Source organism: Pantherophis guttatus, chromosome 1 (genome assembly GCF_059756535.1).
Source record: "Pantherophis guttatus breed Tessera chromosome 1, ASM5975653v1, whole genome shotgun sequence".
Classification (NCBI taxonomy): Eukaryota; Metazoa; Chordata; class Lepidosauria; order Squamata; family Colubridae; genus Pantherophis; species Pantherophis guttatus.
Genome location: NC_142063.1, coordinates 83,894,540 through 83,920,524, shown reverse-complemented (window position 1 = coordinate 83,920,524; position 25,985 = coordinate 83,894,540). Strand labels below are relative to the sequence as shown.

General features: G+C 37.2%; 2 long non-coding RNA genes across 2 annotated transcripts; one reads left to right on the top strand and one right to left on the bottom strand.

The window, feature by feature from the left end:
- The first annotated feature begins 1,074 nt into the window (after positions 1–1,074).
- LOC148116472 (uncharacterized) lies at positions 1,075–5,124 on the top strand. The gene is made up of 2 exons (XR_015733611.1): positions 1,075–1,152; positions 4,946–5,124. It is a non-coding gene; the product is annotated as an uncharacterized LOC148116472 (long non-coding RNA).
- A 13,862-nt stretch (positions 5,125–18,986) lies between these two features.
- On the bottom strand, positions 18,987–20,260 carry LOC148116471 (uncharacterized). The gene is made up of 2 exons (XR_015729612.1): positions 20,187–20,260; positions 18,987–19,330 (listed from the first exon to the last, which is right to left on the bottom strand). It is a non-coding gene; the product is annotated as an uncharacterized LOC148116471 (long non-coding RNA).
- Positions 20,261–25,985: the final 5,725 nt, after the last annotated feature.

Below are 25,985 nucleotides of genomic sequence, written 5' to 3'. Positions count from 1 at the left end.
CTCAAGGTTGACTCAGCCTTCCATTCTTCCGATGTGGGTAAAATGAAGATCCAGACTCTGTAAACCACTTAAGAGAGGGTTGTAAAGCAGTGTGAAGTGGTATATAAGTCTAAGTGCTATTGCGATTGCGATTTGCAGAATCTGCCTGGAGAATGAAGACTATCACTACCCTAACTATTTAACAGCAAAGTCCTTATAAACAAGCAAACAAGAATAGTAACTTGCCAGATAGGCATGCAATTGGCTGTTTCTGATTTAATTGCTGCTTCCCACAGCAGCTTCACCACTTCACTTCCATCGCATATCATCTAATTTAAATCAATGGTAGTAAGGCATAATTTATTCCCATTGTTGTACTGTCAGGAATGGAAACAGCCTGAAGAAAGCATCCAAATCACAAGCCACAGAGCCACAGTCTCAGCAGGGTTTTATTTTCAGCGCGGAACTTTCAGCACACCTGTTTTTTAAATAAGTAATTTTACTCAATGTTGAACTTAGAGATTCATGTTTCAAGCCACTTCTGCATAGTAATTGCAAAGTTTATTCATTCATCCCATTTCTAAAGCCAACTCACCAAGCAATTCTGGACATTTTTCAGAAAATTAAAACCAACAGATACAAAATAGGTAATGTAGCACTTTAAGAAACCTTTCATACTAAAGAAAAAAATTGCTATTTTTTTTTACATTTTTCATATTTTATCTAAACGATTTTGCAAATATTTGTAGCATGGAAAGAATATAGCTGGCTCTTGCTATTATCTCCTTCCTTTTGAAAGTTGATTGATTTATACGTGTGTGATCCACTGAAACATACAAATTTGGTTGGGAAATGTTGCGCTTGAAAAGACATTGCCTCCTATCCTTAATATAGGTATTTGCCAGATTTTGAACCTTCCTCTAATTTATGTGATATATCAATTTTCTCATCATCACATTTATAGACAAGAAACTTGGAAAAGATTACTTTAAAGTGTCTTGCTGCTGTGGAAACCTTTTCCATTTCTTGCACTGGTACCTATGACAACAACTTTATTTTTGTATTCACAGAGGTGTCACAGGCATTATTTGATCATTTTACTATTATTTACATCACTGGCTGAACACTTAAAAGTATCATCTTCAATTTTGTTGATACAGCAAGAGAACAAAGGTCAGTTGTGATACTTGCTTAGTTAGAAGGTACTGTTCCATCTTGGGAGAGTAGTTAGCAATAAATCTTTCTGCTCTGATGGACTGTTTCCTCCAGATACTGTAATTAAATCAAGAGTATATCTGAAAAAAATACCCATATTCTCTATAGAACCATTCTCCTGAGACTTTGCCAGGATTGAAAGGGCTTCTTACTCATCCAAATGCTTGTCCTGAATTGTTCAGGTTAGATGGAGGGTTCCTAATATGGTATCTGTATCACAGATATTGTATTTTGTAGCTCACCACAGGTGTTTATTGTAACCATAGCACTCAGGCAGAGAAGGCTGGATGTCCAGTGATAAGGCTGTTGTCTGCAGATAAACCCTCGTAGGCTCACTGATGCACTGAATCTCAGTTAAATGAACCATACAAGAAAAATAATTTGATGGTAGATGTTTGGATACCAATAAATGTATGTCTTTTTTATTTATTTATTTTTAAATTTATATACCGCCCTTCTCCCTGAGGACTCAGGGCGGTGTACAGCCAGAATTAAAAAACATGGAATACAAATATTAAAAAACAATTAAAATATATATAAATTTGGCCCAAAATTAAAAATACAAACCAATTAAAACATTTAAAATTTCTTCTTAAGCCAGCCCGGCTTGCTGGAAAAAGTGGGTTTTAAGGGCACAGCGGAAGGCACTAAGGTCTTGGATTCTCCTTATCTCTGGAGGCAACTGATTCCAGAGGGTAGGTGCCCCCACAGAGAAGGCCCTCCCCCTGGGGGTCACCAGCCTACATTGATTGGCTGATGGCACCCTGAGGAGGCCCTCTCTGTGGGAGCGCACGGGACGATGGGAGGTCGTAGGTAGCAGCAGGCGGTCTCGAAGATAGCTAGGCCCGATGCCATGGAGCGCTTTAAAGGTGATAACCAACACCTTGAAGCGCACCTGGAAGACCACTGGAAGCCAGTGCAGCTCACGCAGGAGTGGTGTTACATGGGAGCACCATGCTGCTCCCGTCACTACCCGCGCTGCTGCATTCTGGACCAGTTGGAGCCTCCGGGTGCTCTTCAAGGGGAGCCCCATGTAGAGAGCGTTGCAGTAGTCAAGGCGAGAGGTGACAAGGCATGAGTGACTGTGCACAGGGAATCCCGATCAAGAAAGGGCCGCAACTGGCGAATCAGGTGAACCTGACAAAAGGTCCCCGTGGTTACAGTTGTCAGATGTTCCTCCAAGGACAGCTGCATATCCAGGAGGACTCCCAGATTGCGAGCCCTTTCTGCGGGGGCCAAAGACTCACCCCCAATAGTCAGTGATGGAGTCAACTGACTATATCGGGATGCCGGGAGCCACAGCCATTCAGTCTTGGAAGCTTGGAGCTTGAGCCTGTTCCTCCCCATCCAGATCCGCACAGCCTCCAGGCACTGGGACATCACTTCAAGGGCATCATTGGGGTGGCCTGGGGTGGAGATGTACAGCTGGGTGTCATCAGCGTACTGGTGGTATCTCACCCTGAAGCCACAGATGATCTCGCCCAGCGGCTTCACATAAATGTTGAACAGAAGGGGCGAGAGGACCGATCCCTGCGGCACTCCACAGATGAGAGGCCTCGAGGTCGACCTCTACCCCCCTGCCAACACAAACTGCGACAAACTTAAAGTTTCCTTAGGAGACCAAATGGATGAAGGGCTGGCCTAAGAAAAATGAAGTCTCCAAGCAGTGGTGGGATTCAAATAATTTAACAACAGGTTCTCTGCCCTAATGACCGGCTGAGTGGGCATGGCCATTGTGGGTGTGGCCAGGGGGTGTGACAGGCAGCACTCGGCCTCCTGCACTCCCCTGGGTGCGCCTCCCCCCTGCACCCCGTTTTGTGCCTAGTAGGCCTCCCTGCAGCATCCTGCAGGAGGCTGTGTGGAGGGTGTTCTGCCCCCCCCGTGCCCGATTTTGGGCCTAGTAGGCCTTCCTGAAGCCTCTTGGGAGCAAAAACAGGCCACAGGGGCGCTGCTCCCCCCATGCCCCGTTTTGGGCCTAGGAGGCCTCCTTGCAGCCTCCTGGGAGCAAAAATTGGGCACTTGGTGACTCCTGGAAGGGGAGGGGCAGAGCCAGCCAGCAATTTAACTACCGGTTTGCCCAAACCGGCCCTAACTGGCTGAATCCCACCACTGTCTCCAAGTCTTATATTGCTAATTGCCCCCCAATTATTTATCACTTTTCATAGTGGATTCACCATATCACAAAATAAGGTGTATGCAACTTACTGTTTATTCTCCTAAACACTCATTATTTTACTTGAGAAAAAAATGTAGAGTAGAATAGTTTTTCCATTCCAAACCCATGGAGGATTCTAGTAGAGGTCAGATCTCAGTGTGGAAACCTTCTCCCATGTACAGTACATCTTTACCATATTCTCAATTGTAGCTTACTTCATGGATATTTCTGTAATCATACAGCTAGAGTCTAAAAGGGAATAATGATATTTTAGTTATGTTGCTATTTTACTTATTTTTCAGAGCTGTTTCAGGGACTCAGCATGCATTTGGATGGTGTTATTTATTAAGCACTGTGTGCTTGGAATTTAAAAAAAGAAAGCCCTTCTAATGAAGTCACTAAACATTTCTGTTTAACATTCTATTAAATTTAATATTTCCAGGGAATGAGGATGGGTTCGTATTATTAACTGATAAAAGAAAATAAAACAAAGTAGGAATATAGAGAGTTCTTATAATGGATTACTATAATTTACTCTAGATAGGGTTGCCTTTAAAAGCCATCTAGAAATGTCAGGTGATGCAAAATACAGCTGCCTGTGCCTGTTGAGCAATTTCCATATTCTCACATGAAACTGCCTATTATAGATTCTTGGCAAACCAAAGTAGGCCACTAGGGAATAGATGTTGAAGGATCCCACAAGTCAAGTGATACAATGAGAGAGGGTACTGGAGTGGACCTTTATAATAGGGGCTGTTCTCTTGAATAACTTCTCCCTGAAAACAAGAGTGATTCTTACTGTCGTGGCATTCTGGAGACCGAATCATTTTTTGCAACTGGTGTTAGATGTGAGAAAAATGGAGTTGGGAAAAAAATCTTACAAGTGATCTTATCCAATCTCTTGCACAGTGCAGGATCTACTAGAACATTCCTAATAGATTACCATTTAGTCTCTATTTAAACAATTTCAATAACATTCAGTACTTTATGTGGCAGCCTATTCCACTGACTAACAGCCTATGCAGTCAGAAAGTTCTTCCTGACTTCCATCCCTAAACTTTTTTTTTTAATCAGTTTTGATACATTTGTTGTGGTCCTACTCTCTGGCACAATAAGCCAACTCTTCATGAGCCTATTTTAGGATTTCTATCTTCCCTCGATTATGTCTTCTATAGGCTAAACATATCCAGAATCTTCAACTATTCCAATAAGATTTGCTTCCAAACCTTTTTTTGCAGTCCTCCTCTGAACTCATTCTAGGATGTTTCTGTTATTTTCCAGTTGTAGTGTCCAGAATTAGATATAGTATTCCAGTTCGAAATTTGATACACCCCAGCTAATAGATTCTCTTTCTCAAAATGTGAAGTTTGGTGTCCAGCATTCTTTTACCCTGTAATTATTGCAGATATTGTGATATAATTTATAAATTAGTTGTTGAAGATCAGACCTAAAGTGTTTGGGTTGATCATCAATAATTAAATTGTTCTGGATGCATTCAATTAATGTTCTTGGTGATGGAAGAAATACTTGTTGTCTTTATCTGCTAACACCATTGTTTTTTTAAAATGATTCTCTGGTTATCTTCCCTCTTACCAGTTGCTGAAAACAGCTGAAGCAGCTTAAAGACATCTATTTTTGAATGAAGAGAGGGTGGGAAAAATTATTCTCTTGGAAGGCTAGATCATGAATAATGGGCAAGCAACTTAAGTGAGGATCACTGAATACAATGCAAAGTTCATCTTAAATATAATAAAAATGTAAGTAATAAAATAAAATGTGCCTTTGTGTTTGAAGTAATGCCCGCTATTTTAATATTGGCATCAACAATTAAGGAGATTTATTATATATTACATGACTGAGTTAAGAAAACGTATTTTAATTTCTAATGTCATACTCTAAACACCCATTGAATAACAATTCCTATTCCCAGGAATAAATATCACATTTCTAAGTAGTTGCTTGTGATAGTTCCAGTCTTTTCATTTCAACATGACTATTTTCACATGTTAAGTGGTATAATAATCAATGGAAGAATAAATCACAAATTCTAACATATTTATTTTGTTCTTTATCTGAATTGAGTTGGGAAGAAAATGAATTATTCTTGAAACGATCTGATTTCTGGTGGTTTTGTTGCATTGAAAAAAGAATATGCAAGAAAAAATAATATATGCATTCAAACTAAAAATAAATAACTTTCTTCCAATTCTTTTACTTTTATTACCAAATACTAATTTATTGGCCTAGTCTATTAGATAAGGAAATTACCAGATTCAGGAGATCTTCTAGTTCAGGATAGTAAAATACAATTGAGATACATATTTTATAGACTGTTTCTAAGATGTAGTTATTCTGTTTATAAACATTGTAAAGATAGTGTCTGGCTTGAAAAATGTGTAGCTTGATGCCTGTAAAGAATTTTTAAAATGTAGCTCTTTATATGGGAATTAACTGAAGAATAAATTCAGCGCTCCTAATTCAGTAGTGATCTCAAGAATAAAGTTTATGTGTTTATATGTGTATTGCCTTTTTTACCCAAATTAAATCCAGTAGTTTTATCTATCAGGATTGTGTATTGGAGATCTATTTGGTTAAAGTGTGGACTTTTACTTTCCATTAAAAATGCAAGTATGCTCATTCTTGAATTCACAGTTGGATTTTATACCAAGAAGTAGTGCACTGTAGTTCAAGTGATAAATTACTATCTTTTATTCTAACACATTTTTGCATGTATTAGCTTTTGTCTCCTACAGCAAAACAAAGGAGGGTGGCTGTCCCTGATTGGACAATGAGAACAAAACCCATGATTGCATGTTATTGTTTTGTAAAGCAAACCTGAACAGTTGAATTTAATTTCCTTCTGTGGATGCTACTTATTTAAGAAAACACCACAGAGCAGAGTTGGTACTTCCTATTTCGAGGCAACTACTTGAAGTTTTCTCAGGGAAAACAGAACATGCTTTGATTTGAATATTTTAGCAAATTTGCATTGCAGATGCTCTGAATACTGTTTACTTCTGTCAGCCTGGATAAGCCACCCGCTAATAATAATTGAAGGCTTCTAAATCAGGTATAACTGATTTGCACCTATATTAATAAGGGATGTTTTGAATGAATGTCTTTTAGAATATCCACTCATTAAAAAATGTTCATACATGGGTACCTCCCATAGACCTAAATGGTGTATGTTTGAAAAAGTTGAAAATTAATGGCAATGCCAGGTTTCTATTTAAAGCAAGGAGTGTAAAACTAGCAGCCTGCGGGCTGGATGCGTCACACATAGGCCACGTCCATCCCAGTTCTGCAAAAGGGAAAAACATCGTGAAACATCACATGACATCAACATGACGCCATGAGTTTGACACCCACGATTTAGAGTTTCAGGAACCAAGCAATTCTTCCAGAAACTGCAACATTACATCTATTGTCTGTCATTCTTGGCCAATGGTCAACAAGGCACCCAAATCAGAGATTTTTATATGATTTCTTATTTAATTATATATTTAGATGAATTGTATATTTTTAACTAATATAATGATATTAAGTAGAAATGGGAGTGTCAAGGATCTGTGACAGCAAAACAATCACAAGTATTGTGGCCAACTTGAACTACAGGCCACATTTTCAGCTGCTGCTGATTTTCAGTAAGTTAAAATAAATAATGTGGAAGGGTGAACTATAGGATGTGGATTATGGTCTTTCCTCTGTGCTGTCTGCTTTGGCAGCTGCATTCACTTCTTTTTCATCTTTTCCACATTCCATCAAATCCACTTGCTATTCTTAATCCAAATGCAATTGTGCTTAACACAGTTGTTCCATACACCTTTTATAGCACTTCAAATACTCAATCATACAAACGCCAAATAGATGAGACACAGTATTTTCTTGCATGTGCCTGTTATCTGTAAAATTCAAAGAAAAGAATTTTAAATTGTTTAGCCTATCACTTACATCAAAATTTAAATCTTTTGTCCTGTTCCTGTCTTTGATTCTTTTAAGTGCTGTTTGATAGAAGAAAAGTTTCCACATTGTGAATTAAATTTGTAAACATTGGCATTTTCCTTAATGGTTGTTTTTAGAGATGACCTTTAAAGTAAAAGGAAAAGATTGCCTTGCACAAAAACTCACAGTGGCTTTTACCAGACTCCTCCACACATTTTACAGCAATTCAGCTGTATAGACAGATATAAAAAGGAAACTCAACAGCAGTAGCTGTGAGATGAGCGTACCAGCGCATAAATGTTGGTTCAATCTCTTCATTTGACTATTCCTTCTTACTGAAGTATACTAAAGAAAGTCCTGAGATATTCTTAGCTTCCTTTCCTGAATAAAGGGGCCCATGTGAACAAGTCTAGTCATTGATCATAGCAAATAAGCTTGCCTACTGTGTTTTCTTGCAGGCTGACTAAACACATGAGTCAAACCTCCCTTACATTACTTTCCAGCCCTAGGAAAGAACACACATCTGTCAACTAAGAGATTGATTAATTAAATAAACATGTTATCATCAGAAAACTATTTCTAGACTTCAGAACAGAATGTAGAAGAGCAAAGCAAGATATATGGGCAGAAAGGGAGGTGAGATGAATTTTCCTGAATGCAGAATGAATTATAATTTGATACAATTATAAAAAAATTCTCAGATTGTGTTACAATTTAGGCAAGGGCAATTTGGCTCACGAAACATTTTAAGCATTTCTTAAAATGGAATGATGAGACAATGGATGGAGCATTGCCAGAGAGTACCTTCCTCACACTATTTTTCAAGTAGACCTAGTTTGATGCCAGAATATGATGAATGCAAAGAAGCAGCAGATACCCAGAGTTCTGGGTGAAGTCCTGGTGTCTGTCTCCTTCCTTCCTTCCTTCCTTCCTTCCTTCCTTCCTTCCTTCCTTCCTTCCTTCCTTCCTTCCTTCCTTCCTCCCTCCCTCCCTCCCTCCCTCCCTCCCTCCCTCCCTCCCTCTTTCCCTCCCTCCCTTCCTTCTTTCCTTCGTTCAAAATATGGTTCTGTTTTGAGCCAGGATTGCAGAAGAATTATATTGGACAGACTGCTTGAAAAGGAGGTAGTTTAGTTGAAAGCATGGAAATAAGTAGCTATAAAATCGGGGCGTTGAGGCTGGTAGTTTTTATAGGGAAATTGTATTGATCCTTTGTAAATATGTCTTTTGGAATGTGGAGCTCCATTGGTGGAAAACATCCTTATTTCACTTTGCTGAGTGTGTGGATCTTTTCCCTTTTGTGTGTGCCTATGTGCTGAATTTGGGATGCCACATTTGTGTGTTCAGGAAAGTGCTGCATCTTGATATTCATATCATTGTTTTCTTTGAGATATAGGTTGAAATGTAATTATTAAAAGTAGGAAATATATTTATTTTTGCCTACTCTAATGAAATGATTAATTTTATTTATTGAGGGGAATTACCCAGATTTGTTTTATCATTTTAGGGAATCACTGCACCATAACAGGTGAGAAGCCCTGCCATGCATGGTCTCAGCCTCATTCATAAAGTAGATTAGCCTCTAACATTTCTTGTTTTCCAATAAGCACTTAAAGTCATCTCCTTGTCCTTTTCAAGTTTCTGCTCAAGTGCCTGGACCTACTAGATTGTTTCTTTTAGATATTGTTTATATTGTCAGGGTTCCAAGTAACAGACCCAATGCAATCAAAACTCCGAGTCCTGGAGTTTCCTCAAAGTATGAATTTATTAGGAATGTCATATTGGCACAGTTGGGGAAAACCCGACTCTGAAGGGCCAGAGGTTTTCCCCACCCAAATCAAATCCCCAAGTTCTTGCAACCATCACATGGTCCAATCAGATCCCAGTCCCATCTCCAGCAGGCTTTGGTCCAAGCCTTTCCAACACCTGGTGGATCGTCCTTGGCTCCCACGGGAAGAATGTTATTTTGGCTACACATCTCCAGCTATCTCTACCTCCCCACTCCTGTTCCCACAGCTCCAACTGGCCTCACTGTGGCAGCCCTGAAGATGCTCCCAAAATGGCTTCAGGGCTGACATATATATTCCCAGTAGTCACAGAAATTTCTGTTCCGCTTTTGTTCCCCATACTTGAAAGTTAATGTCATCTGATTGATATGTGTGAAAATGCAGTTTTATTGTGTTCTGAATTTTATTTAATCAAACATCTTTGTCCTAGCTATATAAATACTTTTATTTGGGTACAAATTTTCTAGGCCAAAGTATCAGCCATTTCTTGGATAACAGATAACAATGGCATATTATACTGTCACTGTATAGTACAGTTTGTGACAGGGTTCCAGGTAACACCTCCAACAGAAGTAAAACTCCAAGGCAGGGATTTTCCTCAAAGTTCCATTTTATTAGAGATGTCATATTGGCACATCTGGGAAAATCCAAATCTGAAAGGGCCCCCAGTTTTCCCCATCCGAAGGAAAGTCAAAGTCCTCCCCCTGCACCCACGTGTCCATCACATGGCCCAATCACGCCTCTCCAGGTGCAGGCTGAACGTCCTTGACTCCCAGGGAAAAGAATGCTGTTATGGCTATACTTCTCACCCTGTCTCTATCCAGCCCCCCTCCTGTTTCTCAAGTGTGGCAGCCCTGAAGATCCAAAGTAAAAGATGGCCCTCAGGGCTGACAGATTCTTTCTGTTCCATATTTAAAAAGAATGGAAGATAAAGATACCTACTCTTTGCATCTGAAACAAGCAAGGATACCTCTAATCTGATATATGCAGCCTCACTGTTGTTATTGTCTGGTTAACAGACTTGCATCCTGATTCTGGAAAATACAGAGTCAAAAATAGTGTTTGAATGAAACAGATGGCAACATTCTCCTTAATGCCTCCTTAACTTGAGCATATATTTTCAAAGCTTCTTTAGTTAATGTGCAAGCTCAGGAAAAGGTCTAACTTAAGAGCAACCAATAGGTACAGGTATAGAGAAACCATGCCCGATCCAGATCCTTGCCTGTTTTAGATCTGAAATGGAAAAAACCCAGCCAAGTTAAGACTTTTAACAGCACCCCAGTTTTATTTTTGCAAAAAAGAGAAGGTAGAAAAAGAATGTACATGAAGGTTGGTTTTTTTGTTTTTTTATGATAGGGAGACAGGCTTTATTCTGAAAAAATGGAGTGTGTTTGGTGTTTCATGTAGGCTTGTATGAATGACTGTCCTTGAGAAATTAAATTGGATTATTGATTGTAGAGACCTCTGCATTTGTCTCAAAGATCACACATTTCCCTGTGTTCATTAAGGTGGCAACAGTAGTACATCTAACTGTCTTTTGGGACTTTGTTTTATTCCAAGAGGTTTTGCCAAGTTTTTATATTGCTTTGACAAAAGAATGCCCTAATGCTTAAAACTGAGGTGAAAAGGAGATTTTCTCAGATTACTCTTCTAATCCCTTCTCACTAAACTAGATTATTGGAGACAGAAATCATCTCTTGGCCAAGGCAATATGGCAATTGTCCATAATGCACTCCTAATGAGTGCCCTCCTGCTGTGCTTGACTTTAGCTCCCCTTGTCCATCAGAAGAGGTGATGAAATTTGTATCTGGGGAGCCTGCTCAAAAAAGTATGCTTTTTCTAAGATAAAGCAAACAATTGTGAGTAAAATTCATTTCATGGAAAGACCTGTAAGAAGGCATCCATCACACTATGCTATTTGGGACTTATTGCATTGATAATTATTAATTTAATTGTATTCTTGAAAAATATAAGATGCTTAGAGTCCTATTTAGATTGAAATGACATATAAATTGCAATCAATCAATCAATCAGTAAATGGAGAAGGCCTCAGAGGAACTAAGAGGTGGTTGATCAGTCCATATATTTCAGAATTAATTCTTCAGAAACATTTTTGAACAACAGTTTTCACTACTTTTAGATGTAATGATTATCCATAATGATCTCAAAGATGGTTTTAGTTATAAGGAAAAAAAACCTTTGCAGTACAAGAGTTCTATCTTTTTTATTATATGGTCAATGATGTCATGAATTGAACATGTCTGTATGGATAACAACATTTATAATAAAGGTAGTGCAGTATTTAATTTTCATCAAGTCCAGAGAAAATTGACCTTACCTGCAATCAAAATTGTCAAGATTTCACCTTTTCTAAATTTTTCTGTGTAGTTCTAGTCTTAAAGCACCCAAATGCATTTAGTGGTATGCATTTTAAGAAAAAAAAATAGAACTATGGATTGAATAGTTTTATTGATACTTAAAGTGCATTCCTTGACATAAATACACCCAGAAATTTCCACCAACAGAAAGCAGGGGTTGTGTGTTTACAATCTGTCTTTTTTGCCCTTTCTTTGCTTTTCTCTTTGCAATTTTCTCATACAGTTCAGTAGCAGATTAGAGTTGGATACAAAAACAGACAAAAATAGTTTTATCCTCTCTGCAACCAGCAGGAGTTTGTAAAGAATCACAAAAATCACCTGTGAACGAGTGAAACTCTTCCCTAGGTGGGATTCAGATTTTGAACATTTTTATGAATACATTTATGCATTTTTTATAAAAAAAAATACAGATTAATACAAAAATGGAATAGACTTATGAATGAATACACAAGGCAGGGATATGGATTTGTAGTAGATTACTTCATCCCCATAATTATCAATGATTCTATAGAACAGAGTAGGTGTGTTTGCAGTATCTCAAAGACCTATCTGCTTGGTGATTTATGGGTTGGTTTTTTTTTTATTCCCAAGAATTAAAACTGTAGTACCAATTATAGTACCATTTAACTGCAGTACCAGCTGAACTAATGAATGAGTCCTGTCCTGAACTGTCTCTAACAGTGTGCAAAGATGCTGTTGCTCTTAATTATTATCTTTTTTGTTTCTGTCCTGTCACCTGTATCTTTATGCTGCCTTGGAATCCCAATTTGGAGTAGGGTATGCTTGAGTGTATGAAATATCTGATTGGAGCATCAGCACAACCTACAGCCATCTTTCATAATACCTATGAAAAGTTTATTGCTGTTTGCAATCACACAGCAAAGCTGAATTCATGTAACTTGACTTTCAGGGCACAGGGGATGGAGTGGATGGGTGGGGGGAAAGGGAGTTACACTGTGCTGAAAGGTGACTGGTGTTCAAAAACATATTGCAAGGAGGGAGCAACTAACAGTCTACGGAATACTAGGTGAGTTAGTGATTTAATTTTTTGGTGAAGATATTGGGTAAGATCATTTATTTATTTATTATTCATATTTCTATGCCTCCCACTCTCCAAGGACTCTGGACGGCTTACACCAAAGACAGTATACTAAATAGCATATTGCCCCCAACAATCTGGGCCTCATTTTACCCACCTCGGAAGGATGGAAGGCTGAGTCAACCTTGAGCCAGTGAGATTTGATCCTCTGATCTGCTGAACTAGCAGTCAGCTAAAGTAGCTGCAGTACTGCACTCTAACCACTGCACCACCTCAGCTCTATCTATTTATCATGTAGCTTGATCTCTTCTAGAATATTCAGCTGAGGCTCACTTAAGATAAGAGCAGTAAAACTGCTGCCAAAGTGCTATGAACAAAAAAATACAGCGAACATGGAATGGGTCACATTCAATGGTGCAGTACATAGTTCCCAAATTCAGTTATTACTTTTTTAAAAACAAGCAAATAACTGCCCAAGTTTTACCCTATATTTTAGAGAACTGGTGATTATAATAGATTGATACTGCCATATGAACCAATGATAAAACCAGTGGTGAAATCCAAATTTTTTTACTACTGGTTCTGTGGGCATGACTTGGCGGGCATTGTGTGGCTTAGTGGGCATGGCAGGGGAAGGATACTACAAAATATTCATTCCCACCCCATTCCAGGGGAAAGATACTGCAAAATCCCCATTCCCTGCCCACTCTGGGCCAGCCGAAGGTGGTATTTGCCGGTTCTCTGAACTGCTCAAAATTTCCGTTACCGGTTCTCCAGAATCTGTCAGAACCTGCTGGATTTCACCCCTGGATAGAACCAAATGTAAAGGAACTTCATGTGTCAAAATTTTTGTTTAAGATCACAAATGTCCCTGGTAATTTGCAGTCTGCAGTTGCTTGAGGAAAACTACGGGACATAGCATGGTCTCCCTTCCTCCTAACATATTGATAAAGTGGACTTCTAGATCCATGTCAGTTGAACAGCAATACTCAGTCCTTGTTGTAATTCCCAGTATGGTTGAATGAAGGGCCAACTTAATGATTCAAGAATAATGCTTGCCCAAGATATATTTATAACTAATGAGTTCAAATATTGAACAACTCTCCATATACTGTATGAATCAAGTTGCTTAGGTTTGGCATTCATAAACTTAAGTATTGGAACTAATTATCAAGCAAATTTTGAACAGGTTCCAAATCAGTCAAGAAGCTCATTTGCCTGGTAGGAGGAGTCTGTGTGTATATTTCACAGTGTTAGCGTTAGCATTTGATTAGAACAAGAGCTGCAAACTTGGAATTACCTCACCTCTTCCATGAGCTCAGTAGACAAGTTACTATTACTCAGCATTACTTCCCCGCTCTTAGGATTAATCTGTGATAATTTAGGAAATGCTTTCTGTGTTATATATGTTGCCACTAACTGCAACGTTTTATTGGGTGCACCATCTTTTAATGTAATCTTTTGAGCTCTGCAAACTTTCTAGAAAGTATGGAGATTTTTAAAGCAATAACAATATGGGATTTATTTGGCATTTTCTTAGCCAACTTTTCAGAATGGATCAGAGAAGGATGGAGCAAACTCTGACCTCAGAGCAAACATTCTCAGCCTGCTATTACTTATTAGAATTGTTTTGTCCCTTTCCAACTAATATGTGCTTTGATTTGAACAAAGGCATCCGTGCTTTTATGTTAGTGAAAAGGATGACAAACATCAATCTGCTAAGACTCCATAGCAAAAAATCTACACAGTAGGAAATGTAAGCGTCAGTTATCTGCTCACGGATTCTGCAGGTTTAATTGAACAGGCACTCAAAGATGTAGAGAATTCTTTTTACTGAGTAGGAGTCTTTTCACTAAGGGCGTATCTGAATGCAGAAAGGAGCAATCTCTGAATATATTTATGGCCATTATATTTATGGACAAATGGTCTATGCAAGTTGGTGGTAACTCAATTAATGGTACATGCCAGCACAATGCTTAGTAAATGTACCAAATTTGCAGCAATTCTACCTTATGATAAATCCTTTATTCTTTTCAGCTGCCTATTTAAAAGAATTCACACTTGTCTGTCTCTGAATGCATATTCAGCATGCTGGGCTTTATCATTGTAATATATTTAAAAAGGCAAGAACTTGCTAAAAATAAGTTTACACCCATTGGTTGTTTTTGAACAGATACGCTTAAGAAGTTGGACTGGTCTTTTTCCAAGCCAGCATGTGTTTCCTGCTTAGAATAAAACAATGTGGTCCTTCCATTAGCAGCTGACTAATACCAGACATTTACATCTTTGAGCGAACTCCAGCCTTTTGCTTTTCCACCGTAATAAGTACAATTAGAATAGAGTTGGAGTTGGAGAGAAGCAATTATATTAAAGAACTGTATTTATTGAATATCTCTGAAACACATTCCATTGCATCCTTACATGAGCTTGCTATTTTTCCCTGTCTTAATTGGAAACTGCAAAAGATAGATTTAAAAAAAATAAATCTGCACCTATGGAATACTTTGAGACTTCTCAGATGTATTCTTCTTTGCACCAAAATATGAGACAAGTTGGGGCTGTTCTTTGTGGACATGGTTGCTTGGGTATGTGCTGGACCTGATACTACTTTATAAAGTACCATATCTGTGGTGTCCATTGCACTGTGTAATCACATTTATCTGAATCAAATTCTTGCTTATATCCTGAGAAAATGGAGAGGGTAGTTGGATCAATACACATGTTTATCAGTCATGTGTCTAATCTTGGTGGAACACAGATAAGAACTTATTTCTGATCTTACAAAAACTGGAAAGTTAGTCTAATGTATGGCAATCCTTTAGGAATTTTGGACCTTTTAGGGTTTTAAAAAGTACTGCAAATATTTCGTAAACTAGCAACCCACACAAAACTAACAAAATTATATGATTTCTACTATGTTTTGGGCCAACTCCTCTTGTGATTTTCTTTTTACAGCATTGATGTAACCTTGGTTGCTTTTCTTGATAAAAAGTACAGCTGATGCACTTAATAAATCCCAATGTGTCAAAGGGACTCAGTTAGCCTGTGGATTACCACATGAAAAGCCAAATCCAAGAACATTGCAAAACAGATTTTTAAAAAGGAGTGTAATCTGATTTAAGAGAACTTGAATCTTTCTTCCAATATACAGATACATATATCTCCATCTTAATTAACTAAGGGGATATCTGCCTGGCTTGAATTATTCTTCAATAAAACAGTCCTTATGCAGAACTTACTATCTTCAATAGTTTCCTTGATATTAAATAAAAATGGAGCTGTATGCCACCCATGTATTTTGTCAGTGCACTTCAGACCCATGGCTGATATATCCTAGTTATCTATTTTTAAATACTGTAAAGAAAGTTGATCTCAAAGAGACACCACATATTAATGGCACAGTCATCAGAGATACGTTTTCCACCTTTATATTTTGGAATCTACCTCAGGAGAAAAATAGGGATCATATGAATTAGGCTAAATTTAATTAAACAGAAATATATTTTTTGTCATCTTCATGATACATGTACTTGTTTAGATTATTTTGTAATCTTTCAAACCCTAGATCATTTAGTCAGACAGTTTTAGATAAGTTCATTCACGATCACCGTAATTGAGACCACTTTGTTTTAGTGGTTAAGTCACCAGGCTAGAAAGCAGGAGACCATTAGTTCTAGTTCCACTTTAGCCATGAAAGCCACCTGCGTGGTTTTGGGCCAGTCATTCTCTCTCAGCCCAACTCACCTCACTGGGTTGTTGTTCTGGGACAAATAGGAAGAGAAAGGGTTGGATATGTTTGCTACCTTCAGTTAATTATAAAAACGATAAAGGCATGAAGAAAGAAAGAAAGAAAGAAAGAAAGAAAGAAAGAAAGAAAGAAAGAAGGAAGGAAGAAAGAGAAAAAGAAAGAAAGAAAGAGAAAGAAAGAAAGAGAAAGAAAGAAAAGAGAAATGGTGTAAGGTGATATCTTAATATATTGCTAGAGGATCTTTGGTTGATTGATAAACAGATGATTGACAAAAGTGAGGATTGTTTTGGATATATTAAAAAGGTTTTATAAATGATAAGACCTCTTAGGTGAAGAGAATGACAATAGCTTCATTGTAACGATTTAAAAAAGAATGTAAAAAAATCTTTGAATGTTTATGTTTAAAAAATCATACTTTGGAATTGTGTCATACTTCTAGACCTGTTAAATTTGAGCTTAAACAGTGACATGCTTTGTATATGGAATATTCATTAACATGTATTAAAGTAAAGAAAGACTGGCACTCCAGAATAGTACATTCCAGATATATCCCTGCCAGCAGAACAGAAGGATGCATAGTCAGTGGTATCACACAGTGGTATCACACACTGCCAAAATGTTCAGCAAACCATAAGGCATATAATCTCCACTCTAGTTCCTGGCATAGAGAAGACCAGAGCTGTTTCATTTCCAGAAATATGGCTGGTGCTAAACTGAAATGGATCTAGATAAGTATACATGTGTTTAATCAGTAATATTTACAGTGCTCTTCTGTTTCCCTTCTGACCAGCCTAAGAAATGTACCTTGCTCTCTTAGTATAAAGGAGACAAACCGAAATCTGCCCAGCATATCTGAAAATAGTAAATTAGATACCTAATCTCAAATTAATAGAGATTCATTGATTATTTCCAAAGGTTCTGCAAGTATTCCAAAACTGGTAACCTGCTCCATAAAAATATGCAAAATATATTTGTTTTGCAGTGGCATTTTTCAATTTTCCAGTTTTGGTAGAAGGCTTTCTTATGAATCAATACATAGTAACACATTTAAAATCAAGTAATTATTGATGATTGGACAATGAAATGATGTTTCTTGTTGGTTCAGTCTGGAAAATTAAGATGTGCCAGATTCAGCTGAAATCAATAATTTGTGTGTTTCCCATAAGAATTAGAAAGCATCCTCACATATTGTGTTACGGTATGGTATGCTGGCTTGATAGCCGCAGATAGAAAGACATTACAAAGGGTGATGAGTGCCGCACAAAATATCATAGGCTGTCCCTTGACCTCACTAGATGAACTTGCTAGGACTCGATGTCTTAGCAGGGTGAAGAAAATCCTTAGGGATTATTCACACCCTGGTCAGCACTTCTTTATTCTCCTACCATCAGGCAGGAGATATAGAAGCATAGCCAGCCGAACGAACAGGCTGAAAAATAGCTTCTATCCGTGGGCTCTCAGACTTCTGAATGCAACATAACACCATAACTATTTAGTCTAATAGACTTGCAGGGCCAGCACAACGTGTAATATGTCTACACTGGTGCAATATAATATAATGTAATGTTATGCACATATATGTATATAGGATTGTGTGTCTGTTAGTATGATCTATTGGGTTAGGGTTTTTTTTTTCCTTTCTTTCACTTATGAGTTATTGAGATGTATTTTGTGTTTGGGGGTTGTACTAAGGGAGGCTCATCCAATCTCATTGTACACATGTTGTGCATTGACAATAAACGTTTGAATTGAATTGAATAGAATGAAGACAGGCTAGAATTTAATAGCTAGATTTTATATTTCGAAAGAATGGTTGATCAGTTTTATATACATATTTCATCTCCCTGGCAGGACTGAAGACTATTCCACTATAAGCTGAAATTGACCATTTGATAGGATGTAATTTACATATCTATACTTTCCCATATCTCTTCAAAAACTAAATAGAGGTAAAATTCAGATTTTCACTTTTTGCTTTATTTACCATCTTGCTTGATAGAGAGTTCTTAACAATTCAGAAGCATCCATACTACTTTATCATCTTGAGTAGATCTAATAACTATATTTAGGCAATATGGATTTTGCCATTTAATTGTGCTTTTATTGTACTTTAGGGAATTCACGATAACTGCAAAGGAAACAGGGTTGTGATAGTGGAAGAAAATGGTGCAGAAATACATATGTATGTAAATAATGGAATCTAGAGAACTGCTTTTCTGTCCAGGTAGAAGGACAGAAGGTAGAGGGAAATGATAAAAGAAAGGGAATGGTGAAAATGGCTTTTGACTATTAATTAATTTGGAATTTGATTTGAATTTGCTAAAAATTTCAACCAAGTTATTCCAGGATTTTAACCGTGGCCACCCAAATATTTCTCAAAGGTCATGAATCCGACATGGAGTCAAATAATAGAACATTTCCATGGTGATGACCAGAAAATATTGTGAAAAAGAACACAATGTAGAAGAACTGCATGCGAAAGTGTAGGGACTTTTGCATGTAGCTCTTCTACGTTTAGAATTGTAAATTTCAGTGAATCCCTAAGTGAACACCTAATTTTGTACATGGTACAACACTATACCTTCTGTGGTTAAGAATACATCTTTACAATTTACAATTATGCATGTAATTGTAGATCATTACTTGCATTTCTGCTTTCAGGTATTTTATGAGATGTAGGAAAATTGAATGTAGTGCTAAGATCTGAGATAGTTAGTGCAACTCAAGTAGATCAAGAGACATCTAATTTATAGTAAGTTTTGTTTTATTTTTTATCTCCATACTACATACCAGTCAAACTGAGAACAGAATGGAATTGCTGATGTTAGAATTAATTACACAGCATTTAAATTTATCTAAGATTACCAACCATCTTCAGAAAATGTCTGAAAACATATGCAACATATGCAACTAAAGTTCTGATGATTTATGATAAAAGGGATCAGGTAGTTGTCTCCAACAATTTTCTGCCACATTTCTCCTGATTGCCAGGAGAAAACCTTTAGCTAAACTGGGTGTCTTCCTTGCTTCTGGCCTTTAATCTGCACTCTGAAGAATGAAGCCTGGCAGCCTGGACTTTCTATGCAGTCACTGAAAAGAATGCAGAAAAGAGAATAGCAATATATTTATAAACCAAGTATATGTCATATTCTCATGTCAACTTCAATACCTTAAATGAACAGACGATATAGTCAGTAGGACAGTTACGCATCTCTTTCTCTATTTTCTAAATCATTCCTAAAGGTCTAGCAAAAGACTCAGGTTTTGCATGAACTTTATTTCCCCCTCCCTATTTTTAAAATTACAGTATATTTTATTGCAGAGAGAATTCAATAAAAAGCAAGTTTGAAAGTGTATTTGATTGGGTGTTTGTCATTGCTGCCAAACAAATCTTATTTTCATTAGAGGTATATTTTTATTCTGACTATCCACCTATTCCACTACCATATCAGGAAAAAAAAAGAGATTTTCTTTCTGGATTAAGAAAAATAATCTTCATTAGCATTTACCCTTAATCATCATTAAAACAATGTCGTCTAGTAGTTCCAAGGGAGAGAGCCTTCTCTGTGGGGGCACCTACTCTTTGGAACAAAATACCCCCTGGAATACGAGTAATCCCAGATCTTCGCACTTTCCGACGTGCCCTGAAGACCTTTCTGTTTCAACAAGCAGGGCTAGCATAAACATCTAAATTCTATGCCAAGGTCTTAGCAGATACACTAAGTTGACTCAATTTATTATTTACTGTTTATAAAAAAAAATATTATATGTATATGAAATCTTATTCTGTTCACCGTCCTGGGTCCTTCGGGAGAAGGGCGGTATAGAAATTCAAATAATAATAATAATAATAATAATAATAATAATAATAATAATAATAATAATAATAATAATAATAATAATAATAATAATAATGCATGACACCAATAATTTTATGAGAAATTACCTGAGTAAAGAAGATGGAATGCAATGCCATATCTGATAGTCACCTGTAAAATTTTGGAAGAAGATGCACAGTTAAAGAAATGGCTGAAACAGCTGGATATTCGTTAACAAGATAATCTGATAGCTAGCTGTGAACTCCATGGTGGACTGCTCTTGCTAAGAGATGAACGGTGATATATTAACAGATGCAGGAGTAAGGGCCAAACAACAGAGTGGCAAATCTCCATCTTGCTTTATTTATTTCTCACAGAACATTTGACCAGCCACATTCAGACAGAACAGAAAACATAGTTTTATACTATATAAACAAGCCTGTTCCTTTGCTCTTCTCTTTCACGCTGAGGAAGGGGGGCATTGGAAGCATCTGCTACCACTTTTAAATAAGCCACAGTTTAATATCTAACTTGGAGAACTGTAGCTGCTCATTTACAATAAGTTTATAATAACCCGGTTTCAAGGCATGATTTCAAATGTTGCCTTATTTAGACTGACCATACAGTAAAAGAATCACAGCTCATAGACTTTGGACATAATGTAATTGGTTTAGTGAAAAATGAAGCTGATTCACTTAAACATATACATGAACAAAGGGAAGGATCTGAACCTTAGACTGCTTGCTTATCTGGCCTCTGGAAAGGCTCCAGATAATCATTCTGTGTCCATTTCTTGGGTCATTAGCAGTGACACGGTAAAGAAGAAATACTGCCACTTGGCTTTTATAAAATACATAGTAAAATGAATTCCACCAACTATTGGCAGTAGATAATGCTTTTACATCTGCCCCATCTTCAGAATTCAAAACCAATAGATTTTCTTAAGTTGAGTATAAAACTCGCCTTTAAAATATGTATCTATTGATTTTTAGGACTTTTTGTCTTTAAATTTTTATAATTGAAATCCACAGTAGGAGAAAAATAGGATAATAGCCCCTAGTATAAACTTCACATTGATTAAAAACTAAAGAAGAGTACTTGAAAACCTACATTTGAATAGTCGGTTTTGTTATAATACAACAGTAGAGACTTGTGCAATGCTGTCTGTTGATGTTTGTTCTCAGCTAGTGAATCATAGTATTTTAGAGATTAATGATGTGAACTTATTCTTAAAGCTTGTTATCTTTTCATGGGCACCCTATTCTGATATATTTTCCAGAAAATGGAATGAACATATGATCAGCCAGTAAAATTCACACTGTTACTGCCCTCATTCACTATTCTTGAGACGGAAATTAAAATTGTTCAATTTCACTACAGCTGTTCAGAAAAGTAATGTAATATGCATCATTTGATGCTTGCAGGCACAAGGAGTAGCATATGGGGAGAAAAAAGAATAATTGACTGATCTAACCACAAATCTAATTATTTTCAGTAAATCTGTCTTATTCTGAGACCACTGTTGATCTTTTGCAGCAACATCTTGTGCAGCACACACCTATGGTGATTCTCATCCCCTCTTCATCAAATTGGTTGCAACAATTACCATCTAAAGCGTTAAAACTGGAATTTCAATTGGGGACCTGTGACACATGTTTGATCACTTCAAGCTATTCTCTACACACATGCTCTGGTAATAGATGTCAATTTACAATCCATGCCATTGCAGATTTACATAAGCACAACTCAGCCTATATAACCACATCAGTTGAATTTAGATGTGAAGCTTGGGGCCTTTGAGATGTTGATAGTACAACCCATGGCAATGCTTGCTACTATAAACAATAGTGAGGAGTGTTGGGAATTGTAGTTGAGCAATATCTTGAGGCTATATTTCAGCAACATCCTCAACTCTGAGCTACAGGAAGAAATGTTGGCAATAAACATACTCATCGGACTAATGTGTAGTAATTCAGATATACTACTTTAGTAGTATTTAGTAAAGATGCCTAAATACCAACTTGTTAGTCCAGTTTGGACTATATTAAGAAAATATAACTTCTTTGTTCTTTTATTTTCTTTAAATATGTTCATGTATATAAATATACATGAGTATACACCCTGCCAACAAAAGTGCATATAGTCAAGGCTGGTTTTCCCAGTTGAAATGTATGGCTGTGAAAGTTGGACCATAAGAAAGGCTGAGCGCCAAAGAATTGAGGCCTTTGAACTATGGTGCTGGAGAAGGCTCCTGCGAGTCCCTTGGACTGCGAGGCGATCAAACCGGTCAGTCCTAGAGGAGATCAACCCTGACTGCTCTTTAGAAGGCCAGATCCTGAAGATGAAACTCAAATACTTTGGCCACCTAATGAGAAGGAAGGACTCACTGGAGAAGAGCCTAATGCTGGGAAAGATTGGGGGCAAAAGTAGAAGGGGACGACAGAGAACAAGATGGCTGATGGAGTCACTGAAGCAGTAGGTGTGAGCTTAAATGGACTCCAGAGGATGGTAGAGGACAGGAAGGCCTGGAGAAACAACTAACAACAACAACAACAAATATAAATATTATAAAACTTTATGTGGGGAAAAATAAGATTGACTCTAATGAATGAAGCCTACCATTTTTTTTAAGAAGCAAATATTTTATACTGCTCTCTTAAATTTTTCATTGATATTCATAGGACTCTAAATTAATAAAAAGCATCAGGGACTTTGGGAAGCAGTTCTGTTAATATTGTCATATTCCCTGATCCCAGAATTTGATATTCTCAGGAACTGTTACAGTTTTCAGATGAAGGAGTTCAAGAAAAGCTTGGGGGGCGGGGGTGGCAAGGGAGTGTTGGACTAGAACAACAAATAATAATTCTGGCTCATCCCTGCAGATGTTGCTGTTGGAGATATGCCAATGATGGGCTCACATGCTACCTTTCCAAAAGCATTCACTGTTGCATATCACTTGTAAAGATGATTTTGAGAGCTTTTGAGGTGCGAATACACTATCCCCAGCAGAGTCCATGAGTTGTTTGGGGAACGGCTGCATTTTTACTGCCTCCAACTGGGTTGTTATGAATGTATCTCTCAGATCTGTTTCAAGCTTGTGTTTCTAATCAGACCCTTGCGGACCTACTGCATTTCATATGCGAACATATGGAAGAAATGGTTGTGTACATCATCATACCTGCAGCCAAAAAAATTGGTTGATTATTTCTTTATACCATATCATAGCCTATAATGCAACTTCTTGGCCCATTTGTTGCATTGCCTGTGACTGAGTTAACCTCTACAGTGGATTTACTCCACTGATGGTAATGAGATTCTTCTGCTGAGAATGGCCTGCTGAGTTTTGTCATCTCTTCACTCTGTATCAATCCATTGCTCTCCTTTTCTTTAATACATAACTTTCACTTTAATACATAGCTTCCATACATAACTTCCATGATTCATGGCACCTCCTGAGTTGAAATGTGATGACTAATTTGTCTTTGTGGCTCAGTCTGTTGTGTTATGCCATCTCCAGATAATAGGGTGCATTTAATAAGCTGCAATGAAATAAACTATGTTATTTAGTGTGTCTTGAATGAACAAACAAACCATCAAGGGGAGTGGTTTATGGATTGCTTTTCAGTGCTAGACTTCAGTGCTAGTGAAGAAACATAATTCAGGGTTTGTTACAGACTACTTTCTTCATTGCATAGATTGTGTACTTATGTATCAGACTTAGAATTAAACAGCGCAGGTTTATGATACAATGGTTGCACAAACTTGAGTTTCAACATCTCTGTTTAGAAGATTTTATGTTGCCTTGAGATTCTTAGCCTTATGTGCGCTTTGAGAGCACAATAGTTTAGCTTCCTAGCAGGATCTTCCTATTCTTTGTTCATAATTGTATATACATACTTTCAACATTCTTTGGCTGTCTCAAGAGTCACTTCAGCCCTGGAAGTTTTCCTTTTCCTATATTGGGAAATTCAAAAGTTCCCTTCTCCAAAGAGCATACTTCAGATTTTCTTCAGTTCTTATCAATTTGCCCATAGTAGCTGAGAATTTTCAAAAGTAATATACACTTCTGAGAAAGGACAAGGGAGGCTTAGTAGGCACTTTGCCTGAGGGAAGCTGGAGGCAACTCTGCTGAGGTTAGTTGACTTCAAATTGTGCACATATATCTATCTCCCCATTCTCCACTTACCTTAATAATCAGAGGTTGGCAAGTTGTCCCATTTCTCCTCTTCTGTTTTTTCTCCTTTGTTCTCATGTTGTTTTTGGCCTGATACAATGTATTTCTACTTTATCACAAAGGACATACAGTACCAATAGTAGTACATATAATGAAACTGATACACACATCACATCTTTTATTTGTATGTCTTGCTCATACAGAAAGCCTTCCATGATTGAAGTTGATTACAGGAGAGTTTTAACCTTTAAAGCTAGCTAGAGCTTCTATTTTGTGTTTCATTTCGTTTGAAGAGATCACACTGCCTTTGATGATTGTGGAATTCTGATGCACAACTAGGTCTTCATCGTATATTTTTATTTGAACAGAGTGTTAGAAGTGCAATCCATTGCTTATACAAAATATCCTCTCTACTGAAGTAAACCTTTTCATATTATGGTTTGTTCTGCATTGCACCACAAAGGTTTTGTTGTTGTCATTACAACAAAGGTTTTGTTGTTGTCATTGCTAGTCTATCTGGCAATTATGTAAAGTGGACATATAGGCTTTGAGCAGTTTTGCATCATTTCCTCCTTTTCTGGATAACTTCTTTTTCTTTTAAAGCTGCATGCAGAGAACCAAGGAATGTGTTATGGGATTGGATTTACTATGGTGTTAGAAACCATCATGAAACTTGGAAAGGCTATAAAAGAACAATTATTCACCTCTGAATTTGTAGATTTGTTATTTCCTGCTTTTGTTTTATTCCTGCTGTGAATAATTTCCAGCTGTCTGAGTGCCTAGTGATTTCAAATATCTCATCTGTTGTTTTTATTGTTATGTTTAAGAGCAGATTTTTCCCCCATAGTAATTCTACAGCTATATGTTCTAGAATGATATTTTACATCAACTTATTCTCAAGACACTTTTCCCCCTTTTTTCCTATGTTGGTTGATGGATAAGCCATAAAATAGACTGTGGAAGATGAATACGCTGGGGAGACTTTCACCATGTGTTACAAAATGCTGCTGATTTCCCTGAGAATTTCATTCATTAGCTTGTGTTCATCTGTTGCTCTGCAGAACTGATGGTGACAGAATGAAAGTGGTACTTTTGCCAATCTGCCATCTCTTTTTAATGTGTTGATTATGCTGAGCCTTTTCCATTTATATGTATGGACATGGACAAAAGCATAAACACCATATGAGCTTGTTGGTCTGGAAAGGATTGTGAGTCATATTCTCGGTGGGAAGAAAAGGTGGGGGAAGCTGAAATTTCCTTTTGAAAAAAGAATACCATTTGATTGTATTGTCAAAATGTATTTCAATGATTATTCATTTATCGTAAGTGTAATTCACTACACAGAGTACTGAACTAGATACTAGTAATTAGAGATCTCTGGGCTGATGACAATGAAGGTCAAAAGCAAAACAGTAAAACAAACAGTGAAAAAAGTTGAGTACTCAGTTCCTCTAAAGCTTTTAAATTGGACTTTCATCCTGTGTTATTAATGAATGATACATATGAGCTGTTTTACTTACCTTACGAAAACTTTGTGTCTTTGGGGAATTACATCTTTCTGAACAAGAAGCAAAACAGAAAAATGTGAGCTTCCAGAGTAGTAGATCATTTGATATTAACCATCCACAGAGTCTGAATAATTTGCTTGATGGGTTTACACAAAGAAAGATTCCCTAATAGTAAAATCTGCCAGCTGTCAGTGGAAAACAAATGCTTTCTTATTTTGAATAATTTTCTCTATTGTTTTTCTTCT